The following is a 25,211-nucleotide window of genomic DNA, read 5'->3' as shown; positions in this document are numbered from 1 at the left end:
AAAGCAACTAAACACAAATACAAAGAAGCACACTAGGTCCTGTCAAAGGAGAATCTTTGGTTTAACTGGACTGAATTGCTACATAAACAATGTACCCTGTATGAAAATCAGGTGTGTTATAAAAGTATGACAATATAGAATCTGGTATGCACAACATAAGAAGCAGGTTTATTAGGGGTATCCAAACTGTTAAGTCAGAATTTTTCATTTGAATATGCTTAGTGAACAGAATGGACACACTATTGTAATATAAATACAGATGATACAGTTTGTGGGGTGTCCATATGATATTTTTCATATTACAGTTCATCAAAATGTAAACTAAACTCTCTGCAGTCACCACCAGATGGTACCAATGTCTTAGAGTGTGAGCATTGCATCACATAACATGAGGTGCAAATAGCATGTGCCTACATTTTCTAAGAGATCTAACAAGGGAAATCAGAAGCAATGTTGACCGAGGTTTGGGCTCTTGTTACTTATTTCCTTGAGACTTTGTGACCATGAACAACATGGAAATATCATCTCCCACAGTAAATGAACAAATACTAAAAACATTAAAAACCTGTCATTAACAAGTAAATAGTGGCTAATGGCAGGCACAATAAGGAATGACATTTATTTTATGTAGCTCCATACATTTCCTCTTTCTAAGACCTAGCCAAACTCAAAGTTGGAGAAATTGAACCAGTATAAGGTTACTGAATAAGAAACAACATGCTGCTTGTAATTTGTCTAGCTCTGGTTTCTGTGGACAAGAACATTCGATTTCTAACAGAGTAAACACATAATGAGAAACAAATTTTACAATCATTTTTCTCACTTTCAGTTCACTCATCAACATTAATCATCATGGGAAATGAACATTTCACCTGAGGAAGATAATAAAGATAATAATGTGCCAGCTTTATAATTAATTATTTGTCATTACGAACACGACATTGTACGAGCTGAGAAGCAATGCACTGAAACACGCAACAAGAAAATGGCGGGTTAAGTGTTTCATGTGAATGAAGATTTAGTGTTTCAGAACAGTGTGAAGTCCCATGTGACTAAAACAACAGTTTGAAATCATACAACTAGTGAAGGTAGGCACGGAGGGCAGGCAACAGTTTACATTATCTAGCCCTATAAAAGGAAACAGAGCACTTTCATGGTGGTGGGGGAGAGGAGGGGTTGAAGCAATTGGTAGTCATAGTCACATATTTCAGCTTATATGAGTAAGTCAGAATAGCTTCAGCATTACACCACAGTAATTTTTAGCTGGTCAAGTTTGACTATTGTGGAACTGTGTGTTTCCTACAAAATTTATTGCTTGAAATCCACTGTTAATACGAGATACACTTTTTTTTCATTGAAACATGCTATTCCTTCACACCTTTCTTCCCCTTCTCTCCCTCCACCATGTTACCAAGGTAAGGATTACCTGAGAAGCAAATGTGGAAATATGAGTATAATATGCTTCTCAGAGCAGTCATCATGATACCTAAGAGAAAAATTCTCTCTTAATCTGTAAACATCCTTTTTTGTTCATGATAGTGTCACAATTACCATCATTTACTAGAATATTACATTACAACAAATATACTCTTGTGATTCATTTTGCAAGTATGAGGTCAGGAAATTTAATTTCACAGTGCTCCCCTCTCAAACATAATCAATGTACCAGCTTACCCTGCTACTACAATCAGTTTTTCTGCTAGGCAAAATGGTCTGTGCTCTTCCAAATAAGCCAAACTCATCTCTTACTTGAGGACAGGATATGCTTGTCACAATCCAGTATTAAGACGAAGTGACAGAAATAATACCAGTTTGAAAAATCAGTATCGATGTATCGATCAGGCCCAGTTGGAAGTAGCAACTAAGGGTCCCCTACCAAGGTTACAGTGAAGACTAACATATTGGGGCATATGGAAGCACACATCTCCAATATGACTCACAGGGGGGGAGGGGGGGGGGGGGGGAAGCAGCAGCTCTATTTCTTGGGGCTGGTACACAAGAGAACCTTCATCCTGGAGACAGGCAGCAGTCCCTTCAAATGTCAAGCTAGTGGAACTCAAGGATATTAGTATAGCAACTGTGATGCTACCTGTTGGCATGGTCAGTATAGCTTTAACGGCTACGGTTCTGTCATGTGGATGGTAACAGAGAATAACCACATCATTCTTCCCTAGTACACACAGCTCCCTGCTGAAATTGTTATGGTTGTCTCCTGGATGAAATATTCTGAAGATAAAATAGTTCCACATTTGAATTTCTGGACAGGGATTGTTCAGGTGGAAGTATTAGACAAAAAGAAAATGTCAACTGCAGAGGCTCAAAGTATTGTTAAAATACTGACACAGTGTGGAAATTACAAAATGTGGAGGTAGAAATGGAAGAGAATGCATACTAATATTTCAGGTTTCAGTAAGATGTGATGGCAACAAAGTTTTTAAGATAGCTGGGAAACCGAGTAAAGGGTTATCTGCAGAAAACAGAAATAACATTGACAGTATAATTCAGTGGATATCAAATACACACTGAGTGATATTGCTATGTTTTGCCAACCTAGGCAAGAAGTTAAAAATGATGTCCCCACTTTTTTACAACCATCTGTCTCCCTGATACCCCTCCTTCTCCACCACCACCACCACCACCACCACCACCACCACCACCACCACCACACCACCACCACCACCATCCAATGGCACAACAATGCAAATCTATAATATTTTAAATCATTAGACTAAGGTGACCAGACATCCTCATTTTCTGGGGACATTCCTCAGTTTTCATGCTTTGTTCTCAATTCCTTTGAAACTAACTGAGGACAACAAATGCCATCAATTCCGTATTTTTTGTCCTTAATTTTTGAAATTCCCCAAAATAATTTAAATTGGAAGAATATGCTTAAAATTTTAAATTAGAACTCAACTGCATATACCAGTGCAACCAAATTTGGCTTCAATTACTTATTTTATTTAATTGCACAAAAACAGACTAATAAACGTGTGGAACAATTTTCTGGTGTGAATGAATTTTTTGCAGTGGCTCTTTCCCTTCCCTGGAGTGAGTGGCCCTAAATTAGAGATGGGCAACTGCTTTTAGTCACTCAAATTACTCATGGTGATCACTAAACTCTAATTTTTTAAACATTTTGTTAACTAAATTTTTTTTCCATTAAACTGTTTCTTCAAGAAAGTTACTGGACTTGAAACATTTCTTCTTCTGTAGAGTAAATTTTTAGCCTCAGATTTTTTCCTTGTCTAGTCTCAGACACTCAGAGACAGACTTACAGACAAACATCAACTCATTTTTATCTATGGGTATATTAACTGCACTTACCTTTTACTCCTTTCAAATATGCCAAAAAAACTACAAAACCTAGCTTGTGAATACATGATTGATTATCCACAGGAAATAACAGTAGAACTAAAAACATCAACAGTATCACTTGAGAAATGATCTGCAGAGACCTAAACAAAACAAGGGACTGACAGGGACTGGTATCAAGTCGCAACACGACTGCAACCAAGAGCACATGCCCCGTTCCAGCACATGACAGAGATGAATCAAGGTCATGTTTGTTTCTGCTTTTTACTCAGTAGGAGCTCCTTTAGTTTTGAAACAGGTAGAGGCAATACATTAACTTTCATCAAAATAAGTCATGACTTATTAAGTAGCTGTTCCATATGCTTTTTAAAACAATTTGGTGTTTTAATTTTTCCTCTTTTTAATTTTCCCTCCTCATTTACCCAGTTTTTTTTTAATTAATTTTTTCTGCTCTTTGCACCCCAAAAATTTTGCTACCTTAGGTGGCAACCTGGTCTTGCCTAATGGTAAAAATGACACTGCACACACTGTAATCATGCAAGTATACACACCAAAGCATGCACCTGACAGTGAAACTAAAGAGGAAAGTGATAACATTGTTGACCTCATAGAATATCATAGAATATATCAAAGAGCATGAGAATTTAATCACAATGGGGTACTTTAATGCAGTTTTAAGTGAATGAAAGGAATATAAAATAATGTGAGACTTTGGTTTTAGCAACAAAACAAGAGAGGAGAAAGATTAATACAGTTCATTGCTGGGCATGAGTTAGTCCCTGCAACTACACTTTTCGGTACAATTAAGTACACATGGAAGATATCGTGGTATCAGATGACATTAAAATGCCAATTTTTTTTAAACAAAAATTCAGTATTCAGGTTAAGAATGACGAGTTATACAGTGCTAGCACTGTTAGTAAGATATTGGTGTGGTATAGGTTAAAGAGGCTGAAAAGTTTGATCTACAAAAGTTCAAGAAATTGTAAACTGCCTGCCTTGGAAGAGAATGTGGCAAAAGAAATAATGATACTTCAAAGTGCTACTGGCTTGGAAAACTGATGGAATTACATCAAAAGAAGTGCAGTAGATGTATCAGATCAAATATGAAAAACCTGGGGGGGGGGGGGGGGGGGGGGTGAAGCAGTATCCATGGGAAACAGATGAGATAATGGAATTAATAGAGAAATTATACAAATATAAAAATGTAGAAAATGAACAACAACATTATGTAACTCAGAAAATGAAATTAGGCAGAAATGTAGAAAAGCTAAATAATTATAGATTGTGAGAAGATGTCATGAGATAGATACACTAATGAAACAGAGTAATATGGATGCTGCACAATGACTAATTAAACAGGTCCTTTAGGAAACACAGAACATGAAGTACAATGACTGGAAATGAAAAGGGTAATTGGAAGCACACGGTGGTGGGAACATGTAAACAATACTTGGAGAAATTTTACAATTGCCAATGAGAAATTTAGCCACTTGAAAATGGAGACACAGTGCATGAACATGATAAAGATTTAGTATCAGCTTTTGAATTTCAGAAACCTTTGCATAATCTCTGAAAGTATAAGTACCCAGCTATTGATGAAATATCAGTTGACTCTTATGGGTATCAGGCCAAAGACCAAAAGACCAAACAGTGTCTATGGGGGAAAAATTCATGTAATCACAAAATCTGTTTATCCTAAGTCGAATACTAAAAATACTGACCAGTGGGGTGCATTGTGGGATATGGAAAAATTCCAGATTATTGCGAACAGTGTTTTAAAGGTCCAATGTCAATGTATATTGTTAAATAACATGGGTTAAGAACGAATATTAAATGTCTGTACCACGTCCAAGTGCAGCAGAACTGTATTAACGGATAAACTGGAGAATAACAGTGTGGAATGGTGGCAGTGGAGTGTAGTAGCTTGAAGGCAGGTATATTGCCAGATTGTGGGCACTCACTTCCCTCCTTCATAGTCTTCACGATGAAGAGTGAGCAGGCCATCCCCCATTATCTCTACTGCACTAGAAGATATTCCGCAAAGACATACTGACCCTTCCGCAGCTCACCCTTATGGTTCATCCGTGATGCAAATATGCCCACAAGTGTTTATTTTCCATGAAGTGAATTAACACTGCATGATACACACATATGAATTACTAATAAAACTGACACAAGAAACACACATGGACAAAATCGACATAAATCTCTGCCCACTGTTGTACTCGTACATCGTTACAGGGGAATTTATTCTTAGTCATCCTGTATGGCAGTTGCTGTGCTCTTCTGTGAAAGGCAAATTCCCTCACCATGAGTGTTGCTTGCTTTTCAGTTTACAGACAGATGATATGTCCCTAGCATTTCCTGTCCAGTTCTCTCATGTGAGTAGATGAGGGAAGTTCACTGAGCTCATGTTTATATGGTGGATCTACATTGATAGCATTTTACACTTGCAGACAGGCTCTTCAATGTGGTAAACAGTTGACAGCACCAGCTGCTGAGTATTTTACATAACAGCTTACTTAATAACTGCAAGTAAATACTCACTCAATAAACTGAAAATAACTCCAGCATATAAACACTACCCCAGTGAAATTATTTTGCCTATTCACATGAAAGAACCAGACAGAAAAATCTGGGAACATATCATTCGTTTGTGAACCTAAAAGTGAACAACACTCATGGTAGGAGAAGTTGCCTTTCTTGGAACAATGGGGCAACTGGCATAAAGAATGAGAGTCAGTTTCCCAGTGTAGCAGTGTAAAACAGTGTGTAGAGATTTATGTTGATTCTGTCCATACATGTTTCATGTGTTAGTTTTATCAGTAATTCATACCTGTATTCCACGCAGTGTTAACACACTTTGTGGAAAATAAAAACTCGGGGGCATATCTGCACATTGTGTCGCCTGTGATTCACAAGGCAAGCTACAGAAGGATTGGTGTACCTTTGAAATACCCTGTAGTGCAATACAGAGAATGGAAAATTGCCTGCTCATTCTTTATTTTGTAGACCTGTAAAAGAAGGAAGTGCATGACCACAATTTGGTGACATACCTTCCCTCATGCTTCTACCCTCTACCCTCTACTCCCTTCTTTCCACCCTGTTATGCTCCCAGAACACAATTTATCCCTTTTGCTGCAATCAGGTGTGGTACAAACATTTAATATTTGTTCTTAATCCATGTTATTTAACATTATACACTATTTAATTAGCTGCAAGTTTTCCATCCCCTGAAATGCAGAAAATATTAGTCCTACAGAAAAAATAAATATGACATTTTTTTTCTATGAAGTTCAATGTGGTCTAATTTTGCCTGGGAAATATTTTGACTAGAAGCTGTAGTTTTCAAGATATTCAGACCTTTAAACACCCCCCTCCCATCTGCATGCACACACATACACATAGTCAGGAATTTTGGAATGTTATTCATTTACCATCCCCCAATGACTGTACAAAAATTTGCGATTTCTATTTTTTCCCCCTAATTTTCCTTTGTTGACTGATCTGAAAGAGCAAAGTAAGAATGATACAGGCTTATGACTAAAATTTATGTAAATGAGTAAGTAACATGAGAGTTTGAAAAGAATGTAAAAAGTAACTTTAGCACTGCAGTTGGATTGACTCAGCAAAAATTTTAAAAAATATGTACATTGCATTTGAACATTTAGAGAATACATTGAAAAATACATGGATTATTCTCAGGCAATGTGGTTATCGCATACAGGGATAGAAGGGTAATGCATCCTGTTTGCATGATGCAGAGTCAGCACTGACAGAATTATACAGGATGCCAAAATCAGGAAAGGTGTAAAGCTGGGTTACTCACTGTCACCACTGATATTTGATTTGTAAATCTGAGAGCATTACATCAGAAAATAGAAGATAGTGACAAGGACTGCACTAGGCAAAATTACTTTCTGTAAAAAGGAAGATCTGTTAACATCCAGGAGCATAAATCTAGAGACCAGAAAAGACTAATTGAAAGCTAAATTCATAGCATATGTGAGTAATGAGGATGATAGAACTGAAATGATCAGAGGTGTCTGAAATGTTGCACTACAGGAGACTGTTTAAGATCAGATGGTTTGATTAAGTAAGGACTGAAGACACCCTATATGAATCCACGAGGAAAAATACCTCACAAAGGGCATAATTAATCAAAGAGAGAGAGAATGATTTGACATATATTACAACCTAAGTAATTGCCAGAAATTGAAATGGACAGGATAGTAGAAGAGAAGGTCTGTTATCCCACTGGAGTATCGACAGATCAGTTCATGTAATTACGTAATTACAAGTCTAATGAGAACAGATGCCGATTTACAGACTGTCACAGATTGTCTTGGCCTCACTTGTCTCAGCACGCTGAAGCGTACCACACCCTCTCCAGTGGACTTATTTACCATGACCTATTGATATTTGGCTATATTCTGGATACTGATTTGTACTTTATTATTCTCGGCCATCGAACTTTGGCTTGCAGATTGTCAGGTCTATTTTCCTAATGCAGTGTGGTTTTCATTCTCCATTCATCTGCACGTTGTGTCTACCATGACTACACAGACTGCATGTCTGTGCACTAAGAGGGTGGTTTGTACTGGAATGCATCCCAGCCTGATGAAGATACTGTGTTCTCCAGCACAAATGTTTGGATTATTCAGTAAATCTCCATTGGTAAGAAATGTCCACCTCTACAAGTTTGTTTTTGCTTGTCTCAAGAAGAGTTAGGATCTAGTATTTTCTGTAATTTTTGTCTAATTGGTGTTCACTAAAACCTGCATTATTGAAGGACACACACACACACACACACACACACACACACACACACACACACACACACACACACACACACACACGGGAAAGAATCACAGGCCTAGGTATGAGTATGTAAACACGTCATCAAAAATATGGGATGGAGTAGTTATGCTGAAATGAAAAATATGGCTGGCAAGTGGGAGGAATGGTGAAATGTATCGTATCAGCTTTTGGGCTGACGACCAATACAATAAGAGCAACAAAAACAATTTAACTTTTGTCCTGAAACTGTTGAAGAAAGTTTTAGGAGTTAATGATTTGATACTATAATGACATAACTCCCACCAAAAATTCTGAGTTGCATAATGTGATGTGTTAGAAACAGAACTTGCTACAAGCAAAAGTGAATCAGAATGACTTTACTAAATGTTCTGTTCGATAGGCTGCAACAGCCTTTTCCACATTTCTTCCTGAGTAATTTGGTCTTAAGACAATGAATATTTTAATACCAAACATATATTCTCACATTTCTAATTATAGTATCACTAGCTGAGTACCCAGTGTTGCCCAGGTATGTGTGTATTCCAAATCTTCTGTTACTTCATCTCCTGCTTCTGCCCCCCGCCCCCTCTCTCTGCCCACATTCTCTCTCTCTCTCTCTCTCTCTCTCTCTCTCTCTCTCTCTGTGTGTGTGTGTGTGTGTGTGTGTGTGTGTGTGTGTGTGTGTGTGTGTGTGTGTAGATCTCATCCTCATCCCACCCCCTCTCCCTGACAGACTTGTCCCACCCCCTTTCTCTGTCCATCTCATCCTCGCACTTATATGTGTCCATCTTCTCCTTCCCCCTCTCTGTCTGTCCATTTCCTCTCCTTACCACCACCATTGCAACAGGAGACTGGTGGTTCTGACTCCCACAGCATTTCTTTCCAGATCTCAACCAATATGTGTACCAATCAAGTTTGATTTAAATCATTCCAGTGGTTTAATGAGATTTTTACCAATGGCTTCACTCGCATACATACGTGTCAAATACATTTCACATGTATTTAAAATATTTTGTGCATTTTTGTATTTATATTTAATCTGAATCTCTAGCGAATTTCTCTCTGTAGTTTCATTTCCATGCTGCTCAATGCTTATGACATCTTATCTCCTGAATTATGTGTCATACTATGACAGAATTTTGCAGATACATCCAGTGGAGTATGAGCATACTGTCTGTGAATAGTTAGCAGTGAATTAGTAATAAACTAGAATGTCTTGCTTCACGCAGCAGTTTTACTGCATGAACAGTAAAAATGTAGTAACCTACAATTTTTTTCTTTTCATCATACTGTAGGGGTCATCAGGGAGAAAATGTTTTGGAGCTTATGGGAACTCAACAGTGAGGTTATCAGCACAAAATGTTTTTAAAGGTTTGAAATTGTGTGTAAAGTTTGTTGCAACTTTGGAAGTGCTCTCATTCTCAAATACTGGGTGACTGAAGTATGGTCATTCATGCGTCATGCGCTACACTGCTTTTCAATCCCAGCAGCAATTCTTTGAAGTCAGTAAGTGCTATGAGTACCTAGTTTAGTTGAAATTGGCCCAGTCAATTAGGAGATTAAAGATATACAACATAAACATATACATACATTTTTATAGTATGTATGGATTCATAGCCTATTCTCAAATTGGAAACAGCAATTCTCTGAACGTTTCTAGCCTCTTCAGCCACTCCGGCATCAGGGATCTGGGTGCACAAAATAATGAGGCAAGTATTTCTACTCACCTGAGATAAGATTTAAACAAATAAACAGTCATGTGATGAGACTCCCTAATCCAATCACAATATGTTACAGTACCACAGTTTAAATCCTGGGACGATTATGAAAAAATGTTAAAAGAAGTACTACTCACTTTGGGTTGTCTCACAGCAAGTAAATGGGAGACTGACATACCTAAAACTTAAGTCGCACAACACATTTGTATTACACTATTTAAAAAAAAAAAATTGGAAATTCACTTGACTGGAAACAGAATCAAACTATAAATACCTAGTGCACACTATTTTTACACAGAGACTTCCAATTCTGACAACATTAAACAAACACTAATTCATGGTTCCTACTGCTGCATGTTTGGATTACTTGTTACCAGAATGTAATTGGTAGGCTATGTTGTGGGTCATTATGAAGTGTTTGTAGCTTCAGTACAACATATGTGTTTCAAATATGTAAACAATTTAGTCAATATACACACATATGCCTCGACGAGTACTTTGAGGTTACCATCCAGCACAAAGGGGAGTCCCACACCACCTATTTACCTAAATGCCTATGAACATAAATCATTGGTGAAATCACTGAGAAATATCCAATCCATACAAGGTACAGTATGCCAGAGCTGGAATTGGCATAACTGTCCTGTTCATGCTATTTGATTCCACATCATATAGTCAATCTTTATTTGCTGTTGCATGCCTGCGAGAAAAATCAAGGGGTGCACAAAACATTGAATGTACACTTATCAATCAATAATTTGAATAACATACAAATAAAGACAACATACACATAGCTTAAACTGTAAATGACTGTATCCAGTAGAAAAGTGTAAATGGCAGACTAGACATAGTACATCTGTATTATTAATTCACATCTGCAAATACCCATAACACCCCGTAATCATAGCCCTTAATTCATTTGCACTATTTTGCATTGATCCTAATGGTTGCAACTTACATATGAAATTCAGCTGTATTAATACTGAGCCAAACTCAAACTGAAAAACAAAAAGCACTGTTAATGACAATAAATAACAAGTTCACAGTTGATACTGACATTTGCAGTGATCCCAGCAGTAGATAAAGACTGCCTTCACTATTACAATGAATAAATGAAACTAAGCATACCAATGTCTAATTATACATATACCAAATGCGCTACTTCAGCAATGCACAAAACTACTCTTCAACCATCATTAACCTCCACCACCAATACCAAACTACAGCTTCTAACACACAGTAGCAACAGAAAAACAAATGTCTCCTGAAAAACAATAGTCCATTGATGTATGATTTGCAGTTTAAAATCCAGGCACAATTTCCCAAACATAAAACACCCACAAAACTTAGTCATCACTGGTTGTGTATTCAGTAAGCAGTTGTTAGTAATGAAGAATGTACCTTTCTGAAATAAATTAAATATGAGGAAAGTTATAAACAACCTCCATAACAGGCTTATTCCATTTGCTGATTTCAAATGGTGCTCCATATCCTAAGACTATTCCTATAAATCAGGTAACAGCATTTTTCCGGTTTAAAGGTCACCATAACTACAGCCATGCTTTTAGCAACTATCACAAGCATGTGCAAAATTTTGTCTTTCATTTGAGTATTTTTCTTTTGTTTGTCATACAGATGGTAAATGTGGCTACTGCACATTCAGCAGGTTGCTCATGCTGAAAAATACACTAAAAAAGCAATCTCCTGATTTTTCCAATTTATTTAGAGGATATTTTTAATACCATAAAATTATTCAGAACATAGAGGGCATTAAAAGAAACACTTTTGCGAAGTTTGAGGGCAGATATATTTCACTAACCCAATAAAAAAAAGGAAATCATAAGCAAATACCCATATTTGTATCATTTTTCTCATTATTAATGAAAAATGTTTAAATAAAACTTTGAAGTCAGAAATGCTAAACTCTTCTCTGAAATATTGTTTCAACACACACATGCATTCCACAGTATTTGTGGGTAAACAAAAATCTCTGGATCTAGTATACAATACAGTACAAACCACCGGTATATTTTTTGATGCATGATGACATTTATAGATGATGTCTGCATTGTTTTGGTTTTTATGTTTCAGTAGTAGGTGTTATTCATCCATTTTGTTTTCAATAAGCCATTTAGATCCCTGAGCCATGGCAATCATCTGATTTTGTTCTGTTTTGTGTATTGTATATGCTTTTCACATACATTGGTTTTGTATACAATGGTGTGTAAAATTTGATCAGTGTCCAGTGAAAACTGGTGTATTAGTGGGAGGTGGTGGCTGGGATTATGGTCTTTGCTGTAACTATATAGGTCTATTGGAGATCTGTTTCTTAGGTAAAGTTGTCAATCCAACAGTTGGTTTAAACAACACAGTGCTTGACAAGACATGGAAGTAGTATTACCTTGCCTTCCTTCCACCTGTGAACTGACTCATCTAGGTAGTTACAATGTGATTACAATTTAAGGAGGAGTCAAAACTGTGGTGAAACTCAAGATTTGTCAGAGTAACTAAAATTGTCAGAGGTGAAAGGTGTTATAAGTAACATGAAAATCCTTGGACTGTTCAGCAACCATACCCCAGAGCTCTGGGTCCATAGGCTATCATTTAGTTTCTCAATCCATTTTCAGAATTTTTTTCCTGGATTTTAACCTGTATCTGAATATCTGGCAATGTTACAGGTAGAAGGGTGGTCAGATGCCATTCCTGTCACCACCACCACTTCTACACCCCCCCCCTCCCCCCCCCCCCCTCCCGGGCAGAATCTGTCTGCCCCACCTGACAATTATCTCATGTTATTGCATGTGAAAGTGTGCAAAAGTTTTCTAAATGTTTGTGAATCTTTTAAGTGAAATGGGAGATCTCATCTATTGATTGTTTCTTGTGGCCTCAGGTCACAGATATGTCTCTGCTTACTAAGCTTGAAGCTTGTATCTTCAATGTGTTGATGAAAACATCTTCTACATGCAAACTGCAACGACACATCACTACCAGTTTTAAGATTTTTCTATGGACAGAGAATGTAGTTCACTACCCAGTAGACCCACATTTCCTCCAAGGACATTCTGAAGGTGTCTACAATGACTTTTCTCAGAACAGCCTCTCAGACTTACCATTGAATCTGCCGAAGAAAATACAAAAAATCCTCTGGATTATGTATGACTGACTACAGCACATTTCAGTCACATTGTTCATGATGCACTCAATGACATCTACCATCATTTATTGATAGCCACACAGGGAAGGATCATGTTCATAGCCTGCCTGTTCTCTCAACCTCAATCCTATGAACAATTATTTTTGGGGTCACCTAATACAATAGTTTAAGCATCAGACATCCCTAAGAAAAATTTCCATAACATTGTCACAGAAACCTGCAAAACAATTTAACATGATCAGACACTTATGTTTCACCTGGTGTGACAGTCCATGATCTGATGATTGCCTGCAGAAGTACAAGCAAGCAGTGGACATTTTGAATATTTGCTATATGTTATTGATTTAACTTTGTACAATTTTCTTCATAAATATCTCAAAAATTAAGGTTTCTTGGACATAGGCTTATGTGGGTTTTTCTTTCTTTCTTTCTTTTAGTGTGAGTACTCTGTCCCCAAAGTTAGTCAAAGTATTTCCAATACAGCCTGTATGCCATGGAGCCTCCTTCAACTATTTCTACATATAGGTGGGTAGTTGTTCCTTTCCTATAGCTCAGCATGGGATCCCTGTTCTTCAATAAACTTCGAACAGTTGCTGTAATTTTCCTCAGTTTCAAGGACTGGGAACAGTAACAAGAAGATGAGAATGTTTCTTCCCAGAAATACATGAAAGTCGGGTGTTGCCAGACTTTTGTTTTTTTCCTCTCTAAAGGCAAGAATGGTAAATGGAAATTATGAGGAACTCTCTTCTAAAATAGAGGACAACACAAAAAATACAATTCACACTGATTTAGCAGAGGTAGGTAAGCTTAAGCTACAGCTTGATTCTCTTCAGCACATCATTCAGTGTAATATGTTTCATAGCCACATTAACTTCAATGGTGCCTCTGACAGTGCTTAAGTGAAACAATGAGCTAAACCCTTTCTTATGCAGGCTATACTTCAGTAGCTTATGTGGAGAACCTCTAAAGTTTGGAAGATACAGAAAGATGAGAGACTAGTTAAGGCTTCAAATTTGTCTGTCAGGTTTACTTGGATAACACTGATGGTAATCAGCTGCATGAATAATTAGTTATCTGGGTTAGATGCCACATCTGGCAACTAGTATTAAGTGGTGACTAATGTTCATCACAGCATTTGCACCACTAAAAGCTAGAAACATTTCGGTTCTTCATCTTAAATACTGCCAATACATACGGCTCAGTCGTTCATAAATAAATTTTAAGAAGCATTCTTGAAAACAATGGTCCCAAAACTCAAAAACCTGGGCCTAATAAATGAATGTTTATATTGTGGGCCCTTAATAATTGCATTCATTCCTGAAGTGTGAAGGATGATCATTATTTAGATTTGCAGTGTTCAATAATTAATTTTTAGGGAGAATGTTTAGTATTGTTCATTTACAGCTTGAAAAATACTCAGATTAAGCTTGTATTTTACATGAGCTGTGTTTTGATAATACTTAACCAGTTCATATTTTGTAACATAAATTGACAAAACATTTATCTCACAATTAGCACACTTTACATAGTAAACAGTGTATCTGATAGTAATCTAATTGCATATGTTCTAAAAAGCTGTCATAATGTAGTATGGACTCATGACATTTAAAAATTGATTCCTATTTATGAAAGGTGAGCATGTTACTACAAAGTATCAGTATCCTATTTGTCTGCTGTAGCAGGCCCTCCCACCCACGAAAAATTAGCTGCATTCATTCATTTGTTCTTTCAATCTTTAATACCTTTTCAGCACATTGATAATACTGCTATTTTAAAATGGTAAATACAATAAATGCCATTCAATGTATTTTTTAACCTGAAGAATCAATCATTTTATTTATTTCTTAACTTTAATCAATTACGTAATTTTTCTTACATACTCGCACTGACAATGAAAACTTCCTAAATACGATAATGGTAATTTTTTTCTTTAAACTTCAGATTATGCAAATGATGAACTAGTTGTTGTAATAAAGGATATATTAAATAATTTTCGTTTGTTGTGAACAAATTCATAATCTCTGGATTTCCAAAGTCAGTGAATTGTAGTGTCCAATCCTTCAATTTCAAACCCGAGTTAATTACCTTACATATATAACTTATAATATTTTTCATTTCAAATCGTATAAGCATTTTATTGAAGAAATGCAAGTGTTTCTACCTTTCAACTTAGCAACAATAGGTGATATATGAGCAGTACTTGATACTGAAAACAATGTGCAAAATGTGAAAAATGCAGGTGCTGCAAAATTTTTTATTTTATTAATTAAAAAGCTATGAAGTAAGTCATACAGCTACAAGATTTTTTATTTCACTTCCTATAATCCACACTTTAATCACAAATAATCAATGGGTCATGGCTTACTTTAAAAATTTGCTTCCATTGTGCGGCCATTAATTTGAAAATGCACATTAAGGCTTTTCAGTAAATTACACATCTTTCTAACTAAACCGACTTCATTTATTGAACTACTGGTACAATGTTTTATTCCATGATTTCAATTAAAATCAATGACACAAAATTTCTCCATACAACTTTTTTAACAAATCAGAATACACCTTGATATTTTGGCCTGCTATTGTGATAAAAGGACCAATGTGTTAGGTTCATCTCCAGTGGAGTCTAGAGCTACCTAGTTTATTCAAAACGTGTTAATGGAAATATCATCTCTAATAACAGCACCATTGATGGAACACTAATCTGTTAACTCATTAATTAAAAGTAGCTGCATTTCATTATCTAGCATCCAATTTGCTAGATACACAAATCAAATGTTTTCTCACAGCCCAAATACTATGTTTAAGTGGAAGACTCTTGCTAATACCCACCAAAACATGGTTTTCCAGCTCATCGGTTAATGACTGACATGTCAATAACCATTTAGGCAAAAATTGCATACATGGTCCACAGGTTGGAAGTGTTATCTCTAGTTTGTTTACCACACTGAACACATTTTGTGGAGTAATACAGAAACATTCCTCCTAGCCTCCTGGAGCCAGCTGAGGAGCTACTTTAATATATAGGGAGTTAAACTGATGTGCAAGCAGACAAAGTAGCATGAAGTCTGAAGGTTTACATCAGATCATAAGGACAGGTAAGAGTGAGAAACTATTAGTTGCTTTCTTTATACAGATTACTGTCTTCCATTGTAGCTACAGATGGACCACACTTATTTTGCCATACAAGTAATGGAAAATAAGTTATTTTTTGATGGACTAATAATTGATAGTTATCTGTACTGTGAAGACTGTTGAAAAACAGACCGAGAAGTGCCATATTTTATTTATGGTTTCAAAGTTTGTGTGCCATATTTGGCAACTTTTGTGACCACATACATGCAACGAAAAAACATCTTCAATCACATGAGGGAACTGTGCAGTAAAAGTGGATGGATTGCTTTCTACACTTGCTCCTGCAGCCACCACTCTCGTGCCCACTAGTGTGGCCGACACATTAAAGATCCAATGAAAATGCATCATTATTTTGTACTAATTCTACAAATATAATGACAGCAAACATGATGCTGATATATTAATACTAACAAGCAGACCACTACTTGTATATACAATTTTAAGGTTAATTTACGCTGCAGTAAGTAATGCAATAGATGATCATACTGCAGACGTGTTAAATCCTGGGTGAGACAGAACACCAATGATTACAGGACTGGTTTGAGAACACTTTTACCACACCAGTGACTTAACATTTGGTGCTACCCCTCCCACTCTCTTTCTCCCTCATACACTTTCACCCATATAAGTTTTCACTACTGACTGTGATACACACAATACACAAATCTTGTACTTGGGCACCCCTGGCATCCCTCTTAGCTTGGCGTCCCAAATGGTGACACGAATCATTCGTGAATGGCACTTGAAGAATGATTGTTGGTAAGCCTCTGCATTAACTAATTTCTCAGTTTTTCTTGTCATCCTCATGTAATGAGATATTTGCGGGAGGAAGTAACATGTTGTCCAACTCTTCCAGGAAAGGGCTCCTAAAAAATGTCAATAACAGTGATAAACAATGACACTCTTGTAGCATCAGCCACTGGAGTTTGTTGAGTGTCTCTGCCCCCGTTCCCCCGTTCTCGTGCCAACCAAACTATCCTGTGACTCTTCATTGGGTATCTCTCTCTCTCTCTCTCTCTCTCTCTCTCTCTCTCTCTCTCTCTCCCCCCCCCCTCCCTCCCTCCCTCCCTCCCTCCCTCCCTCCAGTCCTGTCTGGTACGGGTAGAGATTAATCAACAATTCTCCAGAATCTGTAGAACAAGCACCCTGTAAGCCACTTCTTTTGAGGATGGGTTTCATTTCCTTAAAATTCTTCCTTTTGCTACTATTTTCCACTGAAGATCACTCTGGATAGTTATTTCTAGATACTTTATGGTAGATACTGTTTCTAGCAATTTTCCATCAGTAGTGTAGTGGATTTCTTTTCCTCTGTATGTGCAATATGTTACATTTACTGATGTTCATGGTCAATGCCAGAGCCTGCATCATTCATCAATCGTCTGTAGGTCATTGTGTAAAGTGATACTGTCTTCTGTCATTGTTACTTTCTCATAGACAACCTCATAATCTGTTAAGAGCTTCTGATGCTTTCTGATCATTTATATAACATTGTAAAAGTTAATAGCCCTATCACACTCCCTTGGAGTTCTCCGGAAATTATCTTTTACATCTGATGATTTTGTTCTGTAAAGAGCAATGTGTTGATTTCTATCTGCAAGGAAGTCTTTCATCAGTCGCAAATCTGGTCTGTTACTCTGAAAGGTCGTATTTTTCTCACTAAACGGCAGTGTAGGATGGTTTCAAATGCCTTCCCAAAGTCTAGAACACAGCATCAACGTGAATAACATTGTCTACAGTGCAATGGATCTCATGGCGGAAGACATCTCTGTGTTTGGAATCAATGTTGCCTTTCATAGAGGAGATTTTTGTCCTCCAAAAATGTCTTCATTCTTGAGCAGCAAAAAATGTTCCATAATCCTGCAACAGACTGATGTCAATGACATATGCCTACAATCATATGTATGTGTCCTATGACCCCTCTTGAAAAAGGAAATGACCTGCAATGTTTTCCGGTCACTAGGTACCCTTTGTTGCTCAAGTGAACTATGACAAACTGTTGATAGAAGGGGACAAATTCTTTCACAGAATATTTGTAGAATCTTATAGGTATCTCAGCTGGGTCTGATGCCTCTCCACCACAAAACGCCTGTAAATGCTTTTCTATACATGACCGGTTATCTCAATATCTGCCATTTTGACATTCGTATGATGATTGAAAGGAGGGGCTGTACTATAATACTATGATCTTCCACAATGACACAGATTCATAAGACCAAATTCAGCACTTTGACCTTTTATCTAGTCTTCTGTTTTGGCACCATTATGGTCACTAAGTAATGGAATAGATGATTTCGGACCATCTATTGGCAAAATTTTACTTTCAAAGTCATTGAATGCTTCTCTAATCGCTCTCCTTACACTCATTTTCTCTTCGTTCAGCTTTTGTTTGTCAGCTAGGTTTTGACTTCTCCTGAATCTGTGATGAAACTCTTTATGCAGCAGTTTTCTAATACAGCTACTAAGCCCTGCGAGTCTTTCTCGTTTCTTAAGACCTCGCTCACAACATTCTTTTATAACTCATGTTAAATGAAGCTTTTGAATTCTTTTCCATTTGTGCTCAACTTTACCCTCAGCACTGAATATTTGATGCTTACTACTCGTACACTCTGCAGTTTGTATCCTGTCACTCTTGCTAAGCAACAATATCTTCTTAACATTCCTTGTCCAGCCTGTAGACATAGTTACTATCAAGCCTTATAATCACTGATACCTTTTTCTCTGTGTTAACTGATTCAATAAGTTCAGGTCTATTTATTGCTGGGTGGTCTAAGTCATTACCTTCAAGAGTTGGTTCTCCAATTCTCTGTTCCAAGTAATTTTCGGACAAGACATTCAGAATAATGTCACATGAATCCCATCTCTGGTACGAGTTTTGGTAGTACAACTCTCAGTCTAAATCCGGCAAGTTGAAGTCACCGCCAACTACAATGGCATGATCATGAAAGTTATTAACAGTATTCTACAAGTTCTCTCTGAAGTGGTGTACCACTACAGCTTTTGACTCAGCTTCTGACTAAGATTGTCTATAAAATCATTTGACAACGATTTTTGACTGACCTTCGATGCTTCACTTCATTCAGATTAATTCACATTCTGAATCCGCAATACCGACTCTAGATATTATTGAGTATTTTACTGCAATCGACATGCTGCCACCATTGGTGACTAACCTACACTGACGATAGATATTCCAGTCTGAACTTAAAGAGTTTCATTGCTATTCACTTCCAGCTTTGACCAACTTTCTGTTCTTAATTGTATCCGAGTACTACCACCTTCAATAAGCAATACTAATGATGGGACCTTTCCTTGGCTGCTCCTGCATTTTACTAGTATTGTAATAACCTTTCCTATACCTCATCTGTAAGGCCAAGCATTCTCTGATAACACTGTGCCTCAGGTATCTACAAATTTGGCAGGCATTTCATATCTGCTCCCAACGGGGTTCTAAAGAAAACATGTGCACACCACATGTACTCCACTACCCTAGCAGCCACTTCCCACATGTTGTTCTTCCCCTTCTCTTAAGGGGAATCTTACAATTCTGCACCCAATAGAGGAGGTAAAGAAATTTGCATCCAATACCATCACAGAATCATCTGAGTCTCTGGTTTAGAGCTTCCACACTGTTCAAAACCACACGACCCTGGGTATGATGCTACAAATAATGAGCTTAGCCTGCACCCTGCATGTGATGCTAGTTGCTTCCACCATATCGGCCACCCACTGAAAGGAAACTAAGATTACCTTATAACACAAGTGGCAGACATCATTCACTATGATATGTGCCATTATTTGCAGCTAGTTGCACCCAGTGTATTCGATAGCTGCCAGCAGAGACTCATCCTTGTCTCAAATGAGACCCCTCCATCTGCCTCCCGGCAAACTTAACAGTTGCATGCTGGCACTCTTCACTGCTGTGTTTCCCTAAGGGGTTCCATTACCCACTTAACAATGGAGCTCCCAGTGATTAGCATAGCCCTCTGCACTTGTCCAGACTTGACAGGGAAATCAGCAGCTGGCCCAACAAAAGAGGCACCCTGTGCCAGCTCAGAAACATTACTAAAACTGGGTAGCACCGCGTACCTGTTACTTAGGAGTAAGGAGCTAACTGTGTGGCCTGTTCCCTCTTTCACCTTCCGTCCAGTGACACGTGAACCCCCCACTGTCAACCAAACACTCTGGAGTGAAGACGATGTTGCATATCTGAAGACACGATGACAGCCACGTCACCAAGGGATTCCAATGGCAACAAAGTTGTCATAGGCCTTGTCACTGACACCCCAATCTCACCACAGTTTTGAGCAGTAGCCAGAATCCCATCAACCATGGCCAATGCAGCTTCTGGCTGTTTACAGACAGCAGCCAATTCCCCTTGTGACCATTCACAACAAGCACAATCCCTATCCGCATAGTACTATGTAAACAACTTAAAAAGACATCAAAAACACAAACAAAGCAGTCCAGAATAACTGGGAAAGTAGAAACAGACACCACCCCCCCCCCCCCCCCACATACACACACAAAACATAAATTACCGGACAGTGGTACCACTGAGGTTGGAATGAATTCAGAATATGAACAAGGAGAATAAACCAACACCAAAATCTGCTCTGCAGAGTTCTCACTGTAGCCTAAGACAATACTAGTTCAGTCCACACAGGTGGACAGCACATACGCAGACAACAAACTGAGACTACCAACTGGCTGCTGTAAAGTATTCGAACTAATAGATCACTAGCTCACTTAAACTGGCCCCCAATGAATCCATACCGGCCCTCACCTCTCATAACTACCATCTGGTTTCTGTACAAGTTGTAAACAGTCTTTGACTCCCTGTATTTTACTCCTGCTACCTACAGAATTTCAAAAAGAGTATTCCAGTCAACATTGTCAAAAGTTTTCTAGAGAGTCAAAGTGTCAGTACTGCCTCGTGTATTCCTACGTTTCCGCAGAATCCAAACTGATCTTCCCCGAGGTCAGCTTCTAGCAATTTTTTCATTTTTCTGTAAAGAATTTGTGTTAGTATTTTGCAACCATGACTTATTAAACTGACAGTTTGGTAATATCTGCCAGGACCAGCTTACTTTGGTAATAATATATTTGACATGTGCTTATGTGAGCAAAGTCACAGTAGAAAGCTCATCCTAAACCCCTGGAATGATATCAACCAAATTTGGTACACACATTAATTATGATCTGTAAAGAAACACTGTAGTGGTAAGAAACACTAGCCTCCCATTGTGGCGAGCCTGATAACATGGAGAGAGAAGGGGTCTGGAAGAGACAGACACCAATTGGGGGAGTTGGTAATGGACATGGAGAGGGATGTATAGGAGACGGACGGAGAAAGGGGTGAGTAGGAAATGGACAGAGAGAGGAGGAAGGAGGAGATGGACAGAGAGAGGGGGGAGGAGATGGACAGAGAGAGGGGGAAGGAGGATAGATAGTGAGGGGGTGGTTGGAGGAGGTGGGCTGGGAGAGGGGTGGAGGAGATGGACAGAGGGGGTGGAGGAGATGGACAGAGGGGGTGGAGGAGATGGACAGAGGGGGTGGAGGAGATGGACAGAGGGGGTGGAGGAGATGGACAGAGGGGGTGGAGGAGATGGACAGAGGGGGTGGAGGAGATGGACAGAGGGGGTGGAGGAGATGGACAGAGGGGGTGGAGGAGATGGACAGAGGGGGTGGAGGAGATGGACAGAGGGGGTGGAGGAGATGGACAGAGGGGGTGGAGGAGATGGACAGAGGGGGTGGAGGAGATGGACAGAGGGGGTGGAGGAGATGGACAGAGGGGGTGGAGGAGATGGACAGAGGGGGTGGAGGAGATGGACAGAGGGGGTGGAGGAGATGGACAGAGGGGGTGGAGGAGATGGACAGAGGGGGTGGAGGAGATGGACAGAGGGGGTGGAGGAGATGGACAGAGGGTGTGAAGTAGCCTGCCAAGACTTCGGTTTATCATCCCACAATATTGCTGCCATGTTGGGCCTGATCATCCGGCGATCCTTCGTACGTGGAATTCCTGGGTTCAGGAGGGCCAAAGTTAACACCGTACAAGGCAGGTCTAAGGCCCAAGAGACACAAAGCCGCAGCTTGAAGCGCCAGCTGAGAGGGGTGCCAAAGGCAACCCAGCTGTAAGATTTCTGTATGGTACTTATTAGTAGTGGCCCCTTGGACACCAGGGCTGCCCAGGGTGCAAGATTCATATACAGTCCCTATCATCATTCGCAGGGAATAGTGACACGAATGAAACTGCAGGAGGAAACGAGGTTGCGGGGGGGGGGGTGGGGGGGGGGGGGTGAATGATAAGTGGAAAAATGTGTGTGGAAAATGTTCTCGAACCAGCACTTACACCCACAAATGATCCAATTAACCAGAAATCAGGCCTACATCGTTCCTCTGCCCGTGCAGGGTAGTATAATCATGTCACATACCTTGAGTCAAGGTATGCTTTTATGCAGCAAAGAAACTGTCGACACATACAATGCGATGAGAACCAAGGACTGTCCATCACAGTGACCATTGTTGTGGCTTCCCATGATGCAACAGACGAGTGTCACGCAGAGAGTAGTGAGTCCAATGACGAATTCCACACAGGAATTGCACCCCATTACCTTTTAAACGAGTCCCAGTTCTGTATACAGCATCACGATGGATGCATCCATCTAGAAAGTCTCAGAAGAGAAAGAACATTGCCAATTGCAATCCTCATCGTCATACTGTCCCCGCACCTGCTGTGGGGGTCTGGGATGCCACTGGGTACACAACACTATCACCTCTCTGACGTGTGTTGGAGGTGCAGTTATCTTTCAACAAATGACATAAATCGCATCTGACCTAACTCAATAAAGAGGCTGTTCGAGTGCTGCCATTGACGGCACATTCTCCGTATCTCTCACCCACTGAAAACATCTGGCCAGGGATTGCAGAGAGACTGGCACGCCATCATTTCCAGCCACTGTGATTGATTAACTCTAGCACAGAGCTTGAGCAGCGTGGAATGACGTACCCGAATGTGCCCAGCATATTCAGTTACAGTATTCCGAACTTGGTTGGAGACGTCGTTGCTGCCAGGAATGATAGCTCTGTGCACTGAATTTCTTATCCCGTATACCACCACATCTCTTACAACTTTATCATGTAGTCTCCTTATTGTACTGTATACGCACAGTAAGTAAAATTTCATTATATGCTATCCCTCCCAATACTGCCAAGCTGCTAAAGTGTTAATATACGTACATGTTAAAACGACTCCGTGTCACATTGTTGATTGCTGAATCGTTACTGTCGTGCACTGACTAGTACAGGTCTGGAGTTCTCCGCCAACGAAATGTTTCTAACGCAACAATCTGTTGCAAGTAAGAATGAGAATCTTGTATGACAACCCAGCAAACTATAGTCTTCTTCTTACGTGCGTAACTTCAGTGCCAACTTCGCTAGCTCTCCTCCCCCCCCCCCCCCCCCCCCCCACACCACTTTCCTTCTAGAGTCATACAAAACAGTGCTCCCGGGGCCTATACGATGTTGTTACTACTAATAAAGTATTACACATTGGGAAGGCAATGAAAAAATGGTAGATACAGTGTGAATATTTAAGTAGTCATAATAACGTATTCTTGTCACATCTTGTCTCGGCAGACAGTCTCTTGGATCCCATGTAAAACTTATTACGTATTAGGAAAGCGAGGCATAATATTATTACGCAAAATTCAAAGGCCAACATCGTACAGAAGGCTTCTGAAGGGACACTGGCACGTTGTTAGTTACATACAGGAATACTATACAAGATAACTACAGCGTCTCTGATGTAGCGCAGTATTCTGCCACAAAATCATTAGTAAACCTGTCACTAATCATGAAAAACTGAGACCCAGAGAAATATTTAAAAATAAAAGCAACAACGTAGCTGTATAAATGGAGAAACTCGATACCTTAGTCTCTCAAAGTTAACGGGAAATTCCAAGTTGATAAGAATTAACGACCCACGAATGAATGGCTCACAGTTGTCTCCATGTAAATGAACGTGATTCAGACAGACGAAGTGAAATTAGAATGCAGTCTTTTTAATGGTATGGGCCGGCCGCGATGGCCGTGCGATTCTAGACGCTTCAGTCCGGAACCGCGAGACTGCTACGGTCGCAGGTTCGAATCCCGCCTCGGGGCATGGATGTGTGTGATGTCCTTAGGGTAGTTAGTTTAAGCAGTTCTGGGACTGATGACCTCAGATGTTAAGTCCCATAGTGCTCAGAGCCATTTGAAATTTTTAATGGTAATGACAGTAATTGCAAGCAGGGTGAATCGAAGGCGCACAGTGTTGGCTGTCATTTCGGTAACTGCCAGTACTGGTAACCGGTTAATACGATAACAACGAATGCTCAATAATCCGTTATTTACTGCCGCTATTTTTCGCCATCTCCAACAGTAGCACAGTCTATGCCGGTAAGTAGCACAGTCTGTGCCGGTAACTTTCAATAACAGAAGAAGAGGGGGTGACGAAATGGGATAAGAACGCTAGCGACTTAGAACCTTTGCCTTTGGAGATATTAGAATTAAGATAAAGACAATATCAATAGTCTCTCTCTCTCTCTCTCTCTCTCTCTCTCTCTCTCTCTCTCTCTCCCCCCCCCCCCCTCTCTCCTCTGTCTCTGTATATGTGTATGTAATTATTTCCTCAAAGTTGCTGCCAAATTTACGTTATTATATCTCAATAAATTTTGAACTGATTTGAACTGATCACCACCGATTAAACTATAGCATTATTAGCTGCAACTCACAAAACAACCTCTTCATGTTGTTAATACAAAATGAAACAGAAGCTCCAACATACTACTTCGTTCGCATATAGCATACGTGAACTCATGTAATTGCTTGAAGCAAACTTTCTTATGTGCAGTACACACATAAGCGTCTTAAAAGGAAAAAAAAAACTTCTGAAGTCTTTATGATGTCGACGTGACTGCACTCCGTGGTATTAACAGTGCTGTGAAGATAAAAAGAAAATCAAACAGAAAAAGAAACCAGTTAGTGCAGGCGGGTGCTGTCGTGCAGTCGAAGCGTCCACGCCGTCTGCCAATGTCGTCTTGAAATCCCGC

The 25,211-nt window shown here is 39.1% G+C and overlaps 1 protein-coding gene across 1 annotated transcript in view; it reads right to left on the bottom strand.

Annotated features, from left to right (window-relative positions):
• Positions 1–25,211, bottom strand: part of LOC126183219 (single-stranded DNA-binding protein 3-like) — a 346,891-nt gene that overhangs the window by 65,125 nt on the left and 256,555 nt on the right.

Source organism: Schistocerca cancellata, chromosome 4, assembly GCF_023864275.1.
Source record: "Schistocerca cancellata isolate TAMUIC-IGC-003103 chromosome 4, iqSchCanc2.1, whole genome shotgun sequence".
NCBI classification, from domain to species: domain Eukaryota; kingdom Metazoa; phylum Arthropoda; class Insecta; order Orthoptera; family Acrididae; genus Schistocerca; species Schistocerca cancellata.
The sequence above is the reverse complement of the archived record's forward strand: the minus strand, read 5'-3'. Positions and strand labels throughout refer to the sequence as shown.